At 33.0% G+C, this 21,153-nt stretch overlaps 1 protein-coding gene across 9 annotated transcripts in view; it reads left to right on the forward strand.

Annotated features, from left to right (window-relative positions):
* The window catches only part of MBD5 (methyl-CpG binding domain protein 5), a 405,271-nt gene that overhangs the window by 66,633 nt on the left and 317,485 nt on the right, over nucleotides 1-21,153 (forward strand). For 6 of the 9 annotated variants that reach the window (XM_057551283.1, XM_057551288.1, XM_057551287.1 and 3 more), the window contains 2 exons: nucleotides 1,846-1,971; nucleotides 3,541-3,638. The exons of 2 other annotated variants lie outside the window; for them this stretch is intronic. The gene's annotated coding sequence lies outside the window, so the exon portion shown is untranslated. The remainder of the gene's footprint in view (nucleotides 1-1,845; nucleotides 1,972-3,540; nucleotides 3,639-21,153) is intronic. One more of the 9 variants, XM_057551285.1, reaches the window with a different exon arrangement.

The following is a 21,153-nucleotide window of genomic DNA, read 5'->3' on the forward strand; positions in this document are numbered from 1 at the left end:
GAATATAGTGTGATAAATTCACTATAATCTAATAGAAGGGGCACCTAAATCCATTCCTTAGCAGTCAGATGAGTCTTCTGGGAGAATGTGACATTTCATGTAAGACCTAAGACCTTTGAGGAGAGTAGGAATTTACCAAGTGAAGATCAGAGTGAGTGTTGGGTCACAGGGGAGGATGAATGTTCAGGCTGAGGGAATAGAATAGAATGTCCCTAAGGCAAGAGAAAGCAAGAGCCATATATTGACTGGGAAAATTGGATCAGATGTTAACCGCCCCTGTCTTCCCCATCTCCATCATTAGAGATATACTCAGATTTTCATACAAGTACAAACCTCTACACATAGGCCTCAAATGCCAGAGTCTCAACCTTGCATGTATGGAAGTACCTTATTCCAGTTATCTAATGGTGCATAACAAATTACCCAAAATTAATGGGATAGAACATACATTTATTATACTCACAGATTCTGCGTCAGGATTTCAGACAGGGCATAGTGGGGATGGTTTGTCTCAGTTCCATGATGTTTGGGGGCCAGCTTGAGGATTGGAAGTCTGTGAGAGCTAAAGTCATCTGGGTCATTGTTCATTCAACTTTTTAGCAATTAATTTCAGATGTTGGCTTGGGGAATTAATTCTTCTCTAAAAGGACTACTTTGTATGGTCTCCTCATGGGCTAGTTTGAGTTTCCTCATAGCATGGGGACCAGGACCCAAAAGCAAGTGTCTCAAGAAGAAGAAAATTAGGTGGAAGTTTTATATACTTTTTATGATCTAACCTCAGGTGACCTAATCATCTTTACCATATTCTACTTGTTAGAACAGTCATGGGCTCATGTTGAAGGGAAGGGAAAATACCACCTACCTCTCAGTGGGAGGAGTGTCAGTCACATTGTAAGAAGAGAATGTGGGAAAGGATTGATTTATTGATTAGCATCTTTGGAAGGTACAATCTTGCATATTCCTCACTTAAGAATGTTCACAAATAAGATCAAATCTATGTTCCATTGCACCAGTAACAGTCATTAATTTCCCTTTATAGTTCACCTGTCGCTTATTCATCCACGATGTCTTTGACATTACTTTTGAGGTATTTTATAAATGTTAGTAGTTCCATCATGTCCGATAAGTGCAAAAGCAGAAAAGGCTAGACATGGTTCGAAGAAAAATCAACAAAGTTTTAAAATTAAAACAGAGATAAAACTACAATATAACTAATGCTTGTATGCTGTCACCTTAAACATATAAATAAATGAAATTAAATGCGCATCCTTTCAGAACCTAGAATAAATTTAAGTAAAGGAACTTCAGTACTACTTTACCATCTTTATGCTTGCTAGCTAGGTTAGGAGAATGTTGGGTTTGTTTTTTTAACCTCATTTTATTTCACTATACTGACTACTAGCCTCAGCTATAATATAAACTGAATACTAAACTTCTTAAAAATTGTGTTCTTTCAGTAAAAATAGATGTTAAATTTTAAACTACAACTCATTACATTTCTCTTTGTTTTTCTTTGGTCCTGATTTTCCCATGCGTAGATTTGTGTTATGTGTGTTTTTGTAAGGTATGTGTATGTACTCACACATGCGTGTATATACATACACAAATATGTTGAACAATCTCTATATACATATATAATACATACCCATAAATGCAAATCAAGCTCTTTGTTGTTTTACTTAGCCTATCTTATCCATTCACAGAATCCTCCAATTTAAAGTGATCCAGGTGGGCCTGAATTAAATTAGAAGGAAAATGCTTAAAAGTCATGTATCTAGTCTTGTTTTCAAGTTTGCTGTTCTAATCCATCCCATCCTCCTTTCTTCTGCCTCAAAAATATTGTAGGAACAAGGTTGATCTGGGCATGAAGTTAAACAGGATATTGCTTTCATCTACTTCAGCCAAATCTCAAAGTCACTGACCTAAGAAAGACCTCCCCATCTACTTTGATAAAAAGCAGAGTTGAAAATGGTAATGTCCACTATTTTTTGCTAGTTGCTGTACATTTGTTACCTCATTTAATCCTCTGAAGAGTATATGTTATTCTCTTTATTTCAAGAGAAGAAAGCAAAAGGCTAGAAAAAATGAAGTAGCTTGTCTGTTACACAGCTGTGACATAGTAGTGACAGTAAGATTCTAGCCAGATCCGTCTAACTCCAAATGCTGAGTTCTTTCAGTTTAGTATCAGTACCTATAGTTTTTCGGTAATATTTCTCAGCTGAATATTTTGATTTTGATGTAACATTTATGTGAGTGATCAGAATCGCTTGTTTTATTCAGCTAGCTGAATATATAAACCTGGATTGTTTGTATAAGGCATTTACAAAGCAGAAGACTTATGAGAACAGAACATTGGCCCTACTAGGAGCTCACAGTCTGTTCATTGGCAAATCAAAGAAATTTTAAAGTCAGACAAAAGAAACTATGAAAAGCATAATTTATTATGTTGTATAAGACTAGAACATTCCTACTCACCAAGAGAAGATAGATGGGAAAAATTTAATCAGAATATAAGTTCCTGTAAGAAAATACAGCATTCTGTGAGAAATCAGACTGTTGCCTTAGAATAAATTTCTCATATATCCATGTAAGCAGCATGAAGAAAATAAAATGTACATTATCAACTTTTTCTTTACTGTACCAAAGCCAAACACAGCCCCAGCTGTGTTGCTACTTACTACTTGATCTTTCTATTATTTTGCTTTCCATCAGTGACTTTTTTCCTCTTCAGAGTAACAGCTATCCCTAATGGTAGAGTGCATTTCTTACAGAGATCAAAATTAATGTAATTGAAAACATTATGGCCTTGAAAATAATATTTAATTTAGTGGTTCATGGGTAAATGTTACTGGAGTCATAGAAAAGTTAAGATAGAAGTAGTGGTATAAGAAACAATCCCCAAAGCCAATCAGTCCTAGAAGAAGAGCCCAGGATAGTGGCCTTAGTTCAGGGAACCTTTTCAGGAAAACACACAACCTGTTGACGTTCTGATACACGCTGCATACTAAGGTGGCAAGTTAGTACATGGAGTAGTTTGGAAAGGTAGCCTCAGAATTCAGTGAAGTGCCCTTTCTTTGTTCTGGACCAGAGATACGCCCAGCTTTCCCATCCCGTCATACATCCCTTGGCTTCTTATAATTTCTAGCTATGCCAGTGCATGGAAAACTGAAACAAGATGGGCATGATTTTTTTTTTTTAATTTCACTGTATTTTAGTCAAACATGGATGTCTAAAGTTTGATTTCAAAATAAATTTAAGGTATCTTGCCAGAGTTAGGAGAATAATTTAAACACATTATATAACTCACATTATTAAAGCTCATTTTTAGCATTATCCAATAGTAAATTTAAAATCCTGTTCTTTATGAAATAATTTTTGTGACAGGTGCCATGCTTGACCAGTGTAATATAACATATTAATGCATGATGAGGTTGTAAGAGTGGGTATGAGGAGCTGTGACAGCAGTGGCCCGAGTTCCCTCCTCCTGGAATGGCCAGCCGTCTCCCCCTAGCTAACTCTAATTTCTTCTCTCATATACAGCTTAGAAGTCATCCCTTCTGCGGACATTCTCCGATCTTTTCATTTTGCATTAGGTGTACCTCCTCTGTGAACATCTGTAGTATCCTGTGCATACTCAGGTACTTCTCTTTATATATCTCTCTCTCCTTCACTGGACTGTAAAATTGTTGTGAGCTTCAGTGTTTTTCATCTTTGTATCCTCAACATCTAAACTTGTGCTTCATACCTGGTAGGCACTAACATCTTTGTTGAATGAAGGCATACATGAAAAGGTGAATATGAATAGATTTATAGGTATTTTATGAAGCGTACATTCATAGAAGGTTATGTTTCACAAGGAAAAAGCATTAACTCATTACCCATGAAACATTGTCTTGTTATGCTTCTTCATCCCATTTTGCAATATTTTGTTTCTTTGGATCTTTAACCTATTGCACTAAACAAAAAATAGTTACTACTTAAATTACATTTTGTAACTTTGTCAGTAAGTTTTTAACACACAATATTGACTATTTGAAAAGGTTACTCTAAATTTTTTCAGCATTTTTAATTTGCAGTTGTATTATTTTGTGGCCAGTTTTCCTCCCAAAGAATGTATCATTAGGTATTTAGTGGATGCAGTAGCAAAATAAGATTTGCCTTTTGGAGAAAATTTGACTTTGTGGAAGATTCTTTGGAATGTGTCTATTTTTAAAGTTATGGGCTTTCTGATTTTAATCTAAAATTGGGTGAATAATATTTATAGTTTTTGTAACACCTTGGAGTTCACAGATTGCCTTATGTACTTTTTAATATAATCTTCAAATTAAATTGCTTGTGAGATAGTATAATACTTATGAGATAATATGGGATATCATAAATAAGTAAACGAAGAATCATAGAGGTTAGATAACACCTTAGATTGTACAGCTGAATCTGGAATTTTATTTGTGGGGAGATTTTTACTGTTGATTCAATTTCTTTAGTAGTTATGTTCAGAATTTTCTATTTAATCTTGAATCAGTGGCAGTAAGCTATATTTTTCTAATTTGTTCATTTCATCTGTCTTCAAATGTATTGGCATGAAGCTGTTTTAATATGCTCTTATTATTTTAATGTCTGCAGCATCTGTAGTTATGTAGTTTCTGACATTAGCTATTTCTGCATGCCTGCCTTCCTCCTTCTCTTCCTCGCTTCCTCCCTCCCTCCCTTTTTTTCTTCCTTTCTTCCTTACAACTTTTTGCTGAATCTATCCAGAGGTTTGAAGTTTTACGCTTTTCAGAGAGTCAGCTTTTAGCTTTCCCGTCACCTCTATTTTATCTTTATTTTCTATTTCATTAATTTTTGGTTTTTTATTTTAATTATTTCTTGTCCTTCGCTTTTTTCAACTCCTGTTTTTTTCTTTTTTTTAAAAGTTTATTGTGTTTCTTTTATAAAGCCTGTTTTATTGGATTCTCAGGTCACTAATTTTCGTCCTTTTCCGTAATAGGCATTTAAGGTTATAGAATTCTCTTCAATTATTGATTTTCATATATACCACAGGTTTTCATATTAGGTTGTCACTTAGTTCTGAATATTTAGTTCCAATTTCCATTTCGAGTTATTTAGAAGTATGCTGCTTATTTTCAAAACAATTGAATTATTTCTACTTATCCTTTTGTTATTAAATTCTATCTTAATCTCATTGTTGTTAAAGAATGTGGTTTGTATACTATCAATTATTTAATTTGCTGAGCCTTATTTTTGTGGCCTAGTTTGTGATCAGCTTTTGAAATGTTCTATTTTGGAAATGTACTTGAAAATAATGTGTATTTTACAACTCTGGGTATCATTTTATACATATATCCATTAGATAAGGGTAACTGTTCAAATCTTTTATGTTATTATGATGTTGTCTTCTTGACCTTTCATTTACTAAGCTAAACTATAAATCTCCCATTTTACATTGTTTAGTTTTCCTTGTCAAGTTTTGTTTTATTATTTTGAGATCGTTAGCTGTGTACAACTTTGTTATTGTTATATTTTCCTGAAGAAGTAAACTTTTTATCATTTAACAATGCTCCTCTTTATTTCTAGTAATGCTTTTTTCCTTATATTAATATAATTTTGATATTTGTATTAGTATCTTTTTCCATTTTGTACTTTTATTTATGTTATGGATGTATCTTTTGAAAAGAGAACAATATAGCTAAATTTTTAAAAATCCAATCTGACAATTTTTATCTTTTAACTAGACTATACAGCCCATTTATGTTTATTGTAATTACTGATGTATTGGGGTTTATTTCTGCCATTTAATTTAGTATATTTATTTTCCCATCATTTCTTTGTTTCTCTTTCTTTCTTTCTTTTATTGACTTCTTTGTGCATTCTTCATTATTTCTTTCTCATTCATTTTTTTTCCTGCTGGTTTGGAGGTTATACTTGCTTACCCTAGAAATGTTATCATGTATACTGTTTAAATTATATACATACCTTTACTCTCTACCCAAACAAAAAGACCTTAGAAGAGAATATTTTAACTCTGCTTACCTTTTCCCAATTTATATATTTTTGTTTATGTTTTTAATTCTGTAAGAAATAAATATCATATTTTATAATGTTAATATTGTTTATTTATATTTACCACTTTTTTCACCTCATCATTCCTTAGGCATTTCAGAACTTTTGATTGAAAATAAATTCAGTGAGGACATGAGAGTGATAAACCCTCTCAGTCTTTATCTCTAAATGACCTTATTTCACTCCATTGTTAGAAGAATTTTATTGGGTATAAAATTCTAGGTTACTAGGTTAATTTCTTTTAGCCCATTAAAGTTATTATTTCACTGTCTTGTGGATTCTATTTCTTTCAAAAGTTTAACTATTGGTTTGTCAGTCCTTTGAATGTAGTTTATCTTTTTTTTCTGTTTGCTTTTGATATCTTTTCTTTTTCTTGTATTAACAGTTTCACTCTTCCAATATAGCCCCTACCTCTTTCTGTCTTTGCTAGAGCTCTAATTCAGATGTACATGAGATCTTTTCGCAGTATTTTCCATGCCTCTTTATGTCTCAGGATTACATTTGACATAATTTATTCATTTCTCTATTACAGTTCTCTAATTCTCATTTCAACTATATTGAAGTTACTGTTTAACCTATTGATTGACTTCTTTTGCTTTGATTATCATACTTTGCATTTTTAAAAATTCTCTTTTCTCCTTTTTCAGAATTCATCTTCTTTTCTTATATTGTTAAACTTTTTACTGCTTGAAACATATTAAACATATTTATTGTATGTGCAGTAATTCTAATACCTGGCAACTTCTTAGGAGGGATTGTGCCATATGTTGTTGTTTATTTGTTTTACATATGATGCCTTGTTTTTTAATATATTTAAATGATTTTTTAAATCTTAAGCTACTCATTTTTCTTTGAATTTTACATGTGAAAGTATTTTGATACCTGTGTTTCAAGGTGTACATTCGTTTCTATCAGATGCCTGACAATATTAATATGATACTATTAATATAGGACCACTTTAAAATCTTGGCTTGAGATTTTGTGGAGCAAAAGAGTAGTGAGACTTCAGACTGCAGACTTCAGTGAGGGTTAGCTCATGGTTACAAATTATCAGCGAGGACTTATTTTTCCCACCCATCCAGTGTCAAAGTTCTGTACAGGCAATTTCCCTTACATTTCCTCTTAGGGAAGGAAGCAAGAGGGTGGGGGTGGTATGGCATAATGCTTAAGAGCATTGTGCCTAGACCCAGACCATCTGAGTTTGCATTTTGGCTCTACTGCTAACCTTGAACAAATTACTTAACCTTTCTGTTCTTCAGTGTCTTGATCTCTAAGATAAAGATTATAATGGTGCCCTTTTTATGGGTTTTCTGAGGATAAAATGAGTTAATATCTTTGAAGCACTTAGAACACAGTAAGTTCTATAAGTGTTTCCTATTATTATCATGATCATCATTATTGTGTCTAACTAACTCTTATACTAAGTGAGTAGTGCTTTGTCGCCCCAGCACTCTTAGGGGGGGTCTGCTGTTAGACATCCTACCTTTTGAGGCCTCAAAAATTAATACTCAACTTCAGCTGATTCAGCAAATATTCTTAAGACAAAAGACAATTCAAGTGCTTACCTTACTACTCTGAATACCAGTCTTCACTTGGTCTTGTCCCCAGAATTCCTTACTTTTTTTCTTACCTCATGGGATCATTTAAGAAGTATTTTTTATATTTCTTATTTTATTTTAGTTGTTTTCAGGTGATACTCGTGTTACAGGATATAGAAGTCCGTTATACAGCTTGTAAATGGCAAAGCCAAGACTAAAGTCCCAAACTGACTCTGAGCATGGTGCTTCAAGAAATTTGGACAACGGACATACACAGACATGAATGTTTCAAATATTTAAAATCATTAGTAACCCAAGAAATACTGATAGAAGTAACTATACAGTACCACTTTTCTTATCAAATTAGAAAAGTAAAGAAGAAAAGAAAGGAAGAAGGAAGGAAACAGAATTTGAAACCCCAAATTAACAAGCATTCAAAAATCCAGAAACTTTCTTATCTCTTATTGGCAAAGATGTTAATTGCTACAACTCTTGTGCAGAGCAATTTGGCAGTGTATATCCAAGTTAAAAGATTTATATTTATGACACATAAATTTCGCTTCTACGAATTTATAAAAACAATTAAAGGTATGTATAGAGATTTAGCCATAAGAGTGGACATTACATCACTTTACAGAAAATTAAAATATTGGAAACAAACATTTACCTCACAATAAGAGAATGGGTTGAGTTGAGTGTGAAACATCCAAATAATGAAATGCTAAATGCAATTTTAAAAGATTTCTTTGAATGCCATCCAAAGAAGTTTGTGGTAATTTGTTGAGGGGAAACAGAGATGGTTGCAAGTTAAAATATACAATCTAATTTTTTTTAAAAATGGTGTGTATATATATAATCATAATCCATCACAAAAGTTAAAAGTAATAGCTCTTGGGCATGAGGTTTGGGGTGATTTTTAACACATTTTCTTTTTACTTATTTGTAGTTTCTACAGTGATCTGAACACTATTAAAAATAGATAACATGCCGTTAAATAAATTCTTAAATAAGAATCATAATTCAAGATGCCAGTACTCTAATAAAACTATTTATATTTTTGTATATAGACTTTTCAATTCTAATGCTTAGGTATATATATTTTTATGTAGTTAAAATTATTCTGTACATATATTTTATAATCTGACATTTTCTTTGACAATTTCTAATTATTTTTCCATGTTTCTACATAGCTTTGCAGTGATCGATTTGATGACCACATCATATTGATATTCTGTTTATTTAATTACTAAGATTTAATATATTTTCTACAATTCTTTAAATATTTACTTTTTTAGCATTTATCTATTATGGCTAGCACTTCAATTAAATAATACAAATGATAGTTCTGAAAATAATGGTAACAAATTATCAAATACCTTTTTGGTGTTTCATAAAAGTTATATATAATTCTTAGAACAATTCTATGAGTTAGGCATTATTATTCTCTTATTAAAATGAAGCTAAATAACCCATTGATTACAAAGCTGGTGAGAGGTTGAGCTAGAGTTCAATCCAGGTTTGTCTGATTGTATGTCTGATTTATCTAAGCTTTTTCCATTAGAGTTTGTAAAATTGTGTTCCGTAATCGTTAACAGGAAATATTATCAGGGATGAAAAATAGTTTTAATTCAGTTTCCTGAATCCCATATCTATTTCAGAGTTTTTGAGACCATTATCTTTTAGTTTCTAGTATTGTTGTTAAAAGACCAGTTACCTTTCAGAGTCTCATCGTAGGCACAGGAGTTCTCCCTGCCCAGTCTCTGGAATCTTTTAGAACCTTCTCTTTTTCCTCAGTGCTTTCTACTCTCTTAATGATTCACCTTGTTGTTTGCTCAGTTTTCATCCTTTGACCTGGGTATTCCATTTGCAGATTTTCAGTTTTCATCCTTTGACCTGGGTATTCCATTTGCAGATTTTCAGTTTTCATCCTTTGACCTGGGTATTCCATTTGCAGATTTTCTTTTTTTATAGCTTCTGATTCTTGCTTCCTGGATACAATATAGTTTCTTATTTCTGTGAGGTTTTTAAATACATTTTTTGAAGTTTCTTCTGTTCCCTGAATGTATGTTTCTCCGCGTTCAGTTTTTCTGTTTATATGGTTTGAATTCCTATCTCTGTGTACTATGAGCAGAGTTTGTTGATTGGAGAGCTTCACTGAGATTTGAATGCATGATGAACTGATCTCTTTGTTGGGAGGTCACCAAATGTCAGTATCTGCAGGTATTTACTCTTAGGCAGTTCAGATTACACAGAGAGGAATTTTCCAGTATCTTGTCTCTGGAGGAAAACCCTGGATGCCAGCATTCTGGGAGGCAATCAATGGAAAGGGAGGAAAGGGAGTGGTGTAATAAGCCTTTATTTAATCCCAGTTGTTAAATAAGACAAATTATTCCACTCTCATCTCTTCTTGGTGACTCATAATCTAAAGCCTCTTGGTTCAAACTTTTACAGAATAAAACTTCAGTCAACTATTTAAGTAGTCACCTGGCTCCAGAGTAGGGAAGATCAGTTTGGCATCCTCTTTTAAAAAATTGTGAACAAATCTTTCCATTTAAAGCCCTACCTTATTATACCCTTCTATCCAGAAATACAATTCCTTAGCTTTTCTGAAGTTCTGCGATAGAACTGCCTTCTCTCTCTCTCTCTTCCCCTCCCTTCCTCCCCTGCTTCCTGCCTACCTCCTTCTCTTTCTCCCTTACCTTTCTCACCCTTTGGGTTATTTTTAATCAATTCAGTTTCCAGTTTCAAAAAGTATATTGATACCTTCTATCTGTTTTGTCTCCTTTCTTTTTTTTTCTTATAGTATTGTAATTTAAAATGTATATATACATTTACTATCATTTAAATGGTGTTTCAGGAAGGAGTAGAAAGGAACATATGTTTAATCCACTATGTTTAACTAAAAAACTCATTTTATAATATTATGGCCACCCATTCAAGAATATGTCTCCACTTATTTGTCATAGTTTAAATATACTAATTAAGTTTAATGGTTGTCTTCATAGAGATTAAATGCAGCTCTTATTAAATTACATTCTAAATAATGCAGTTTTTCCTCGTTATTTGGAATGAAGTCTCTTCTTCCTTTCTATTTTCTACCTAGTTGTAACTTGATGATACTACTTTAGCATGTTTAACTTCCATCTGGAAAAATTACTACTCATTAATTCTATAATTTCTGCACTGATTCTTTTAGATTTCATAGCATACATTTCATCAAAATAATATCTTGCCTCTTCCTATGTTATATTAATTCCTTATGTTTCTTTTTCTGTCGTTTTACATATGTAAAATATATTCAAAACCACTTTGAATAATATTGGTAATAATTAATATCCTTATTTTTATTCCTGAGTTTGGAGGGAGTACTTCTAGTAGAGTTCTATTTGATATAATATTGACTTTTGTTTTGAAATGTCATTATTTTTAATTGTATTTTGGAACAGGCTCAAAAACTGAAGAGACATGTCCAAAGGACATAGGAGCTAGCTTTAAGGGGGCTCCCTCTGAACATATTTGAGACAATTATGTCCCAAATCAAAAAAATAATGATAGAAATGGATTATAACACACTGAATTAAAAACAGTAATCCGTAAGTCCACACTGATACATAAAAGAAATTAGAGAGAAGAACGGGTGAAGGGAAAGTGCCTTTTTACAGAATGCCAGCTAACAAATGTAGAAAGGATACAAGAAATGGAAAATCACTTTTCTTTACAATGATTGTAATAATTGGTTAAGGCAGCAGTCACCAGTTGATGCTAAAATTATTGGGTAAAAAGACTGCTTGGAAACAGGATATTCACATGGTCTCCAAGTATCACCTCACAGATCACTTATTAATTAGAATATTACCTATAAAATGGAGAAATCTGGCAGCTACCATCTTAACCATGCGATTAAAGTTCAAAACACCAATAAAGGACAGTGTGGCATCATGTGCCTCCTAATATGTTGCACCTCAGAAGGAAAAGATGCACCTTTGTTATAGTCCTGCCAATAATGTTTAACCTAAATCTATTCATGAGGAATTAACCAGACAGATTCAAATCGAGAAATAGTCTGAGAAACAAGTGATCTAGACTTCCAAAATGTCAGTGATGTGAAAAACTAGACAAGATTGGAGAATTGCTCTAGATGAAAGGAGAATGAAGATTGATTGGATCATAATTTGAAAAAGAAAAAAAAAAAAAAACAGTAAAACCAACAAAAGGCAAATGACTTGGGAGACAAATGGTAAAATGGAAATATGGATTATAAATTATATCACATTATCAATGTAAAGTGTCCTGAATGTGATAATTATATTATCACAGTTGTGTAGAGAGTATCATTATTCTTGGGTGATACATACTGAAGAGTATACATCAATCAAGTGCTGCAGTGTGTACAAGTAACTCTCAAATAGTTCAGCAAAAAAAAAGTGTATGTATAGATACAGATATGCAGACACACAAGCACATACCCATAAAGGGGGGAGGGCAAATGTGGCAAGTGGTTAAAAATATGTTAAACTAGGTGAAAGTTATTAGGTGTTCTCTGGAGGTACTATTATTGGAACTTTCCTTAAGTTTGCAAGTTTTCAGAGAAGTTAGAAAAGTGAAATATATTTTTGTAACTTTGATGTATAGTGTCACAGAATTTAAATTTAGCTATTCTATATCTACAACTATATCTCTTTAGTAGTAAAAGAGATAACAATTTGTTTCTCTAACAATTTCTTTTAATTCATTTTTTTTCAGCCTATATAAGAAATTATGTGTGTGTGTGTGAGTATGTGTACACATACTCATTTGTGAGAACCTTTAATGTCTCTACTGAAATCCTGTTCTCCAAGGAATCTCCTCAGCATGTATATTTTTTATTGGAGGTTCTGCTCTGTCATAAATATACTGAACTAAAATGCTCTTTCTTTCTTTAAAAAACTATACTATTTATTAGCTTCTCTTGAATTGTTTTTCTTAACTGGCCTAGCAAACCTTTGCACCAAATACTTTCTACTGGGTGCAAAATAAATGTCTTTATGAATTTTTCACACATTTCAAAATAAAAAAAGCATGAGGAATTATCACATGAGCCTCTTTGTAGTTCGTGGTCTCTAATACTTAATAAAAAGAGTCTAAAGTGCTATTTCTTCTCTTAAAAATTTACAATTTTTAAATGCTTATCATTGAGTCATTATCTACTTTGCCACCCAATTATACTGATTTGTATTTAAATCTAATCCCCATGATAATTCTGTTTATGGCTTGTCCGTCTCATTTTGTCTATTATTATAGTGCTGAACTTGAAATTTTAGAAAATCTTTCAGTTAGACTCAGAAATCCTTGGAGGCCCAGTTCTGCCTCTGACTAGCTCTAAAATTCAGGTATCTGTTTGGTAATCTAAAAGTTTTATTAGACCAGATATGTAGAAAACAACACCAATATTACTTCTACTCTAGCATACAATGAGTTGAACCCTCTATTTTATGGCATCTGCAGCTGTGCATTTTCAAACCATAGCTAAAAATCTTGCTGGTTTTATCATGTTCTCTCCATCTGTAATACCTCAGGTGAGGTTGGGGTTGGTTGAGAAATAGGTGGTATGACTTTAGAGCGTCTTCTTACTTCTCATAATAATTCTTTCAATGATTGATGCTTCCCTTTTGCACATAAAGTTTAACTTAAAAAATAGGTACATTGTATTTCATCTGCTGGGAATATTACCTTGTGGAAAACTTTCTGATTTATAGTAACTACTCTCAAACTTGTACTATTGATATTTTTGGCATTTACTGTTAACAGCTTCTAATCTCTAATTAAAATGTTGTTGACATCCCCAGTTTTGTTAGAGGATAGAGGAGCTTAAAATGACATGTGTGGAGAACCCATTCACTACTTTCCGTGTTGCAGTGGAATATGAGTAGCCTAAGTACACCTTATTCTGTTGTGACAGCCAATTTTTAGCATGGAAGAGGCTGCTAGAAAGAGTAGGACAAGATGGTGAACTGGATTGATAAATGATCATCACTTTGCTTTTGTACCCCATTTTTCCCCTCTTTATGAATAATCTGAAGATGACTATATACCATATGGTAAATATAACATAGCACACAATTTTGATTCTTTTCAATTTTTTAAACTACTAATTTTGTTATTACAAATGTAATATTTTTCCTTTTAGAAAATATAGAAGAGGAAAATTAAAATCACATGTAATTACACCATCCAGAGATAATCACTTTGGTGCTTACCCTCCCAGATCTTTCTCTTTAGGGATTTCTAGTTTTGAAATGAGTTCATGTTTTATATGCCACTTTGTTACTTGAATTTTGTCATTAACAATATACTGTGGACCTCTTTACAGGTTATTTAATTTTTTCTGCACTATTATTTTATATGGCTGTATAATATCGTGTAGTTGTTCCATGACTTATTTAAACAGCTTCCTGTGATTGATTTAAATTTTTTATTATACTAGTGCTCTGATGACACTGATGAAATAAATCTTTGGTCACAATTTCTTTTGAATGAAAAATCTAGCTATTGCTAGATCAAAGAGGATTGAAATTTTAAAAATTTTGATGCATATTGCTCAACTACTTTTTTTTAAAGTACTCTATCCTGAAATAGCTTAATGTAATTTTTAGAGAAAACCAATAAGGAAGGTGGCTGACTTAAATACTATGAGTACTCTAGATAATCTCTTAGCAAGCTATAAAATTGTTGGTTAATTGTTTAGAGGTGAGAATAAGTTAGTTATTACCTGCTGTCTTTAGGAATAATATATCAGAAATTTCCAGTATAAATTGAAGGCAATACCTATGTAACAGCATAAGACATTTTACCAGTATATAAAAGCTATGAGCTTATATAGGAAATGATTTGTTAAATGTAGTTTTCCCTTCTTTTTTTCCCAAAAGGGGGATGTTTTTACTAATTATTCTAAATAATGAAAATAACATGAGATCATACTCTAATTCTGTTTTGCAAGTTGATTTTTAAAAATCTACCAACATATTACTAAAATATTCCCATATTGCTACATAGATTTACCTTACTATTTTTAATTCCTGCGTATTACATGGTATGGTGGATGTGCTATATGTTAGTAAATAAATTCCTTGTTGATAATTATTTAGATTATTTACTTTTTTTCTCAATTATAAATAGTGAGTGCACTTATTGTCTTGTACAGACATCTGTGTACTTATTATTCCATTAAAGTAAATGCACCTGCAGCAGTGACATAGTTACTGGTAGAAAACAGTGATAAAACTCTGAGTTCTGGTATTAGAGCTTGAATCCCAGCCTCCATCATTGACATGCTGTGTAACTTTGGCAAGCTAATTGACCTTACTATAATACTGATCTGAATTTAGAAGACACTTTGTGGAATTGTTGAGAATTCTATAGCCTCTCCTTAATAACGAAATTCATGTAAGGCAGATGCTATGTACCTATTACATCTGGCACATAATAAGTGCTAAAATATCTCTATTGTTATATACATTTTCTTTTTTAGTGAATTTTCTAGTCATTTCTTTTGTTTGTTTTTCTCTTGGATAGTTTCTTTTTTATTAAGTTTGTGGGAGAATTTTTTTTTTTTTAATTATTTTTATTTATTTATTTATGGCTGTGTTGGGTCTTCGTTTCTGTGCGAGGGCTTTCTCTAGTTGTGGCAAGTGGGGGCCACTCTTCATCGCGGTGCGCGGGCCTCTCACTATCGCGGCCTCTCTTGTTGCGGAGCACAGGCTCCAGATGCGCAGGCTCAGTAACTGTGGCTCACGGGCCCAGTTGCTCCGCGGCATGTGGGATCTTCCCAGACCAGGGCTCGAACCCGTGTGCCCTGCATTAAGCAGGCAGATTCTCAACCACTGCGCCACCAGGGAAGCCCGGAGAATTTTTTTATATTAAGAATATTTACTTGTCCCTTTTGTAAGTTATAAATATGTTTTCCCAATTTATCATATCTACATTTTGGTTTAGTCAAGTGTGTCAATCTTTTCTTTTATGATTTCTGGTCTTTGTGTCATGCTAAGAAAGGAACTCTCTACTGCAAGGTTATGAAATTATCATCCTGTGTTCTATTCTAGAGATCTTTTTATTTTCTACATTTAAGTATTTACCTCTTTTGTATGTGTGTGTGGCTAGTACTGCTCCTTCTCAGCTCCCTTGTATATTCCCCCAAGGGACATATTGGAAATGCTAGGGTCCTTTTTAGGTTATCACCATGATTGAGAAAGGACTACTGGTGGTATTCAGTGGTCAGGAGCCAGGGATGTCTGCCAGACTCCTTTAGTGCACAGAACTTCCCTCAACAAAGAATTCCTGACTCCTACTTGACTTTGAAATGCCTTGCCCGACCTCTGAATCTTACCACTGCTTTCTGCCAACAACAAACATCTGAAAACTAAACATCTAAGAATTAAAAATCACAGTGGATTTAATTGATTGCTTCTCAGGTTGAGTTTAAAAATAACACCTGAATATGTAGAGAAAATCTGAATTTCATGGACCAGGGGGAGTATGTAAAATAGTACAACCTTTTTTGTTTTTGTTTTATTATTGATTGCTCCTTTTCCATGGGAGTTTATTCTTGTATTATTGTCACAATACCCCTCAAATGTAACTGAAAACAAAATTAGAAAATTTCAGTCACCTCTCTTGTTTCTTGCATTTTCTTTTCATTGGGTGCCATTTGCACAGCTTGTTCACATTGCTTTTCTCTTTTGAGCTGCTGATTTTTCTTTTATATCCAGTAATTTCTATTTGTGTAGCTAGATCTCCATTCATAGTATTGTTGTCTCTTTTGGGCTTCTTCAGCACGTGGATAGGTCTGGCTGCAGGGGTTCCCTGGCTGGGAAAGAGTGAATTTTTATTACTGAATATGATCAACTTGTAGAATAGAGGTTCAGTCCTTTTCCATAAATTACAGTGGTCAAATAAGTCATTCCTTGTTATTTTATACCTTTTTATATAATATAGATAAGATAACATAGTTTGAGTTTTTAGCTTTCTGGTAGTGAAAGTTTAAGAATACTACCTAAAAGAGTTGAAAAAAAAAACATAGCTTACAAATAATTTTCCATAAACATCATTCCTCTTACTGTTTTTTTAAGTAATTACCCACAAGAGAGGCTGGGGAAAAAAAAGGCATTTCTACAGTATGAAAGCATCTTTGGAGATTATGATGAAAAGGTACATGGCTATAGCGTCTACAGAATTTCAATAACAGTGCTTAAATAGATTTCTTATGGCTATTCTGTACTTTTTCAATTAAAAAATGAAGTTTCTGCGAAGGACAAACATTATTCCCATTTTGTTGATGTAGAAATTAAGACACAGAGAATCTAAATAACTTGTTCAAGGTCTTACAGCTAGGAGAAAAAAATAGTCATACAGATTGAATTAAAAATTCATGCTTATAGCATGCTGCATCTTTAGTTAAAAGAGAATTTGGGTTCTGCTCCAGGACACAGGAAAAAACTGTTTGAGACCTGGGAAATCTTTACCATAAAGCATAAAACACCACAAAACATCTTGTCCTGCTTATTACTAAAGTAAGCATTACCATTATTCCACCATACCCCTCAAAGAATGGTCACCACTGAATACCCAGCACGTATCACAGTGCTGAGCCCATGATCAGTACTCAGTAAATATTCACAAAAGATGAGTGAACCTATGTAATGTCCCCAGGGACTGATTAAAACAATGGGTGACATAGTCTCATTCTACCAAATAAGTTAGTTTCAAAAATGTGCCCCCAATTACAGGAATGAATTAATTTGCTGTATTAAATTATTGTTATAAATCAATTGTATTTTCAAGAAAAACTATTAAAAGTTAATCATTTTAGCTTTACAGTCATCAATATTAAACCATTATATCTGATAATAGTTTAATAGTAGAACTGTTCTAGCTTGGTGTTGGTCAAAATAGGCAGCACATGACAAAGAAGATTTTAACCTTTTCTCTTTCACAAAGGGGGCATCTCCCCAGGTCACCAAAGGTAGGTTTCACTCACAAGTAATTTATATAAGGTAAAAATAAGATATTTAAGTTATTTTAACAGTTTTATTGAGCTGTAACTTATACCAAATATTGATAATTCACCCACTAAAAGTGTATGATTCAGTGATTTTTAATATATTCACAGAATAGTGCAATAATCAACACAATCCATTTTTAGAGTGTTTTAATTACCCCCAAAAAAACCCATGTACCCATTAGTGGTCACTCCCTATTCTCCCCACCCTCCAGCTCTAAGAAATCACTAATTTACTCGTTTTTTTCCTATGGATTTGCCTATGCTGGACACTTCATACAAACGGAATCATATAATATGTGGTCTTTTGTGCCTTGCTTCTCTCATGTAACATAATGCTTGCCTATGTTACAGTATGTATCCTAATTTCATTCCTTTTCATTGATGAATAGTATTTCAGTATATGGATATAACATTTTGTTTATCCATCTATCAATTGATGGACATTTGGGTTGTCCCCTATTAGCTACATGATTTACAGATATTTTCTCCCATTCTGTGGGTTGTCTTTTCACTTTCTGGATGGTATTCTTTATAACACAAAAGTTCCTAATATTGGTGAAGTCTAACTTTATTTTTCTTTTATTGCTTGTGTTTTTGGTGTCGTATCTAAAGAAGGCTTTGCCTGTCCCAAGGTCGCAAACACTTATTCCTATCTTTTCTTTTAAAGTTTTATAATATATCTCTTACAGCAAACTGTGTGACCCATTTAGAGTTAATGTTTGTGTATGATATAAGGAAGTGGTCCACTTTTTTCTTGTTCATATGGATATTTGATTGCACCCAGCATCGTTTGTTGAAAAGACTATTATTTCCCCGTTGAATGGTCTTAGAATCCTTGTCAAAAACCAGTTGACCGTAAATGTAAGGGTTTATTTCTTGACTCTTAGATCTGTTCCATTAATCTACACCTGTATTCTTGTGCCATTATCCCATTGTTTTCATTATGTGAAGTGTCGGTTCTCTACTTTGTTATTCTTTTTCAAGATTATTTTGGTTATTCTTGCATTTCCATGTGAAATGCAAGAATAACCAAATCAGCTTGTCAGTTCTGCAGAATTTGATAGATCTTTTTATAGTGATTGCATTTATAATGTAGACAATTTCAGGAATATTACTGTTACTGTCTTAATAATGGTAAGTCTTCTGATTCAGAAGTGTGCCATATTCTTCAACTTATTTAGGTTTTCTCTAATATCTTAATATTTTATAGTTTAAAAATTTTAAAGCTTAAGTCTTATACTTTTTAGAAGTTTATTTCTAAGTGTTTTCAGGCTCTTGTAAATAGAATTGTTTTCTTAATTTCATTTTCAGATTATTCATTGCTAGTGTATTGATGTACAGCTGACTTTCGTATATTGATCTTTTATCCTGGTGTCTTACTGACCTCACTTATTCTAGTAGTTTCTATGGTGGATTCCTTAGGATTTTCTACATATAAAAAAAATCATGTCCTCTTTAAATAAAGATCAGTTTACTTTTTCCTTTGAAATCTGGCTGTCCTTTCTCTTTTTTTTTTTTTTTTTTTTTTCTCCTTTTTCTTGCCTAATTGCCCTAGCAGAAACTCTAGTACCATATTGTATACAAGGGGCAAAAGACTTGTTCCTGATTTGGAGAGAAAGCATGCAGTCTCTCATCATTAAGTATGATGATAGCTGTGGGGTTTTTATAGATGCCCTGTATCAAGTTGAGGCAGTTCCCTTCTGTTTCTGGTTTGTTTGGGGCAGTGTTTAAATTGTTGAATTAAAAATACTCAGTACTCCATTTTTACATTGGATTTAACATTTTGTATTTTAGAATTTATATCATATAAAGACTGCAGTAACTAAAATATCCTTCAGTTATATTATCAGCTCTTCTACTTTTTATTAAACAGTGCTTCTTCTTTCCAGTTGTGTGAACTTGAGCAACTTTAACTTCTGTGCACCTGAGTTTCCTCATCCGTAAAACTGGGTTTGACTGATTTCATTACCTACCTTATAGAGCTTTTTAAAGACTAGACTATTTACAAGTAAAGCATTTAGAATAGCTGATGTCCCCATTGTAAGCAATAATATATCTCAGTTCTTATTAAAGATATGCATAGTTAATGCCTGAATTAATCCCAATATATTTTTTCACATGTACGCCTTGTTTAGAAGAGATTTCTTTAAGAAAATAACATTTCTTTCAGAGCTTTATTTCAATCTCATTGTTGTTGTTTACAATAATACATATCTCTCATAGTAGAAGAATATTCAAGCAAGCTTGTCTAAGTCTTCATATCTAGCCTACAAAATTAGGCAATGTAAGACTACGAAACCCTTGTTCAACATTTGGAAAGTTTTTAAGTTAGTTTGGTTTGTTTTTATGTCTTACCTTTTCCTTCAGATGACTTTGGTTCTTCAATCATGTTTCTTTTACAAAGCCATGTACTATATCTAAAAAAACTTGAGAGGCATCTTCCTGGTTTTGATATTTAGTTATTTAGCTAAGCTACTTCCTTAGAGAACATGAATGAACAGCTATGAAAAGCAATACATCTTGCCATAAGGGACTAGATTCAATAAGGACATCCTAAATTTCTTTTTTAACATCTTTATTGGAGTATAATTGCTTTACAATGGTGTGTTAGTTTCTGCTGTATAACAGAGTGAATCAGCTGTACATATACGTACATCCCCATATCTCCTCCCTCTTGCGTCTTCCTCCCACCTCTCTAGGTGGACACAGAGCACCGAGCTGATCTCCCTGTGCTGTGCAGCTGCTTCCCACTAGCTATCTATTTTACATTTGGTAGTGTATATATGTCCATGCCACTCTCTCACTTCATCCCAGCTTACCCTTCCCCCTCGCCGTGTCCTCAAGTCCATTCTCTATGTCTACATCTTTATTCCTGTCCTGCCCCTAAGTTCTTCAGAACCATTTTTTTTTGATTGCATATGTATGTGTTAGCATACGGTATTTGTTTTTCTCTTTCTGACTTACTTCACTCTGTATGACAGTCTCTAGGTCCATCTACCTCACTACAAATAACTCAATTTCATTTCTTTTTATGGCTGAGTAATATTCCATTGTATATATGTGCCATTCATCTGTTGATGGACACCTAGGTTGCTTCCATGTCCTGGCTATTGTAAATAGAACTGCAGTGAACATTGTGGTACATGACTCTTTTTGAATTATGGTTTTCTCAGGATGTATGCCCAGTAGTGGGATTGCTGGGTCATATGGTAGTTCTATTGTTAGTTTTTTGAGGAACCTCCATACTGTTCTCCATAGTGGCTGTATCAATTTACATTCCCACCAACAGTGCAAGAGGTTTCCCTTTTCTCCACATCCTCTCCAGCATTTATTGTTTGTAGCTTTTTAATGATGGCCATTCTGACTGCTGTGAGTTGATACCTCATTGTAGTTTTGATTTGCATTTCTCTAATGATTAGTGATGTTGAGCATCCTTTCATGTGTTTGTTGGCAATCTGTATATCTTCTTTGCAGAAATGTCTATTTAGGTCTTTTGCCCATTTTTGGATTGGGTTGTTT

The sequence above is a fragment of the Balaenoptera acutorostrata genome, chromosome 8, assembly GCF_949987535.1.
Source record: "Balaenoptera acutorostrata chromosome 8, mBalAcu1.1, whole genome shotgun sequence".
Lineage (NCBI taxonomy): Eukaryota > Metazoa > Chordata > Mammalia > Artiodactyla > Balaenopteridae > Balaenoptera > Balaenoptera acutorostrata.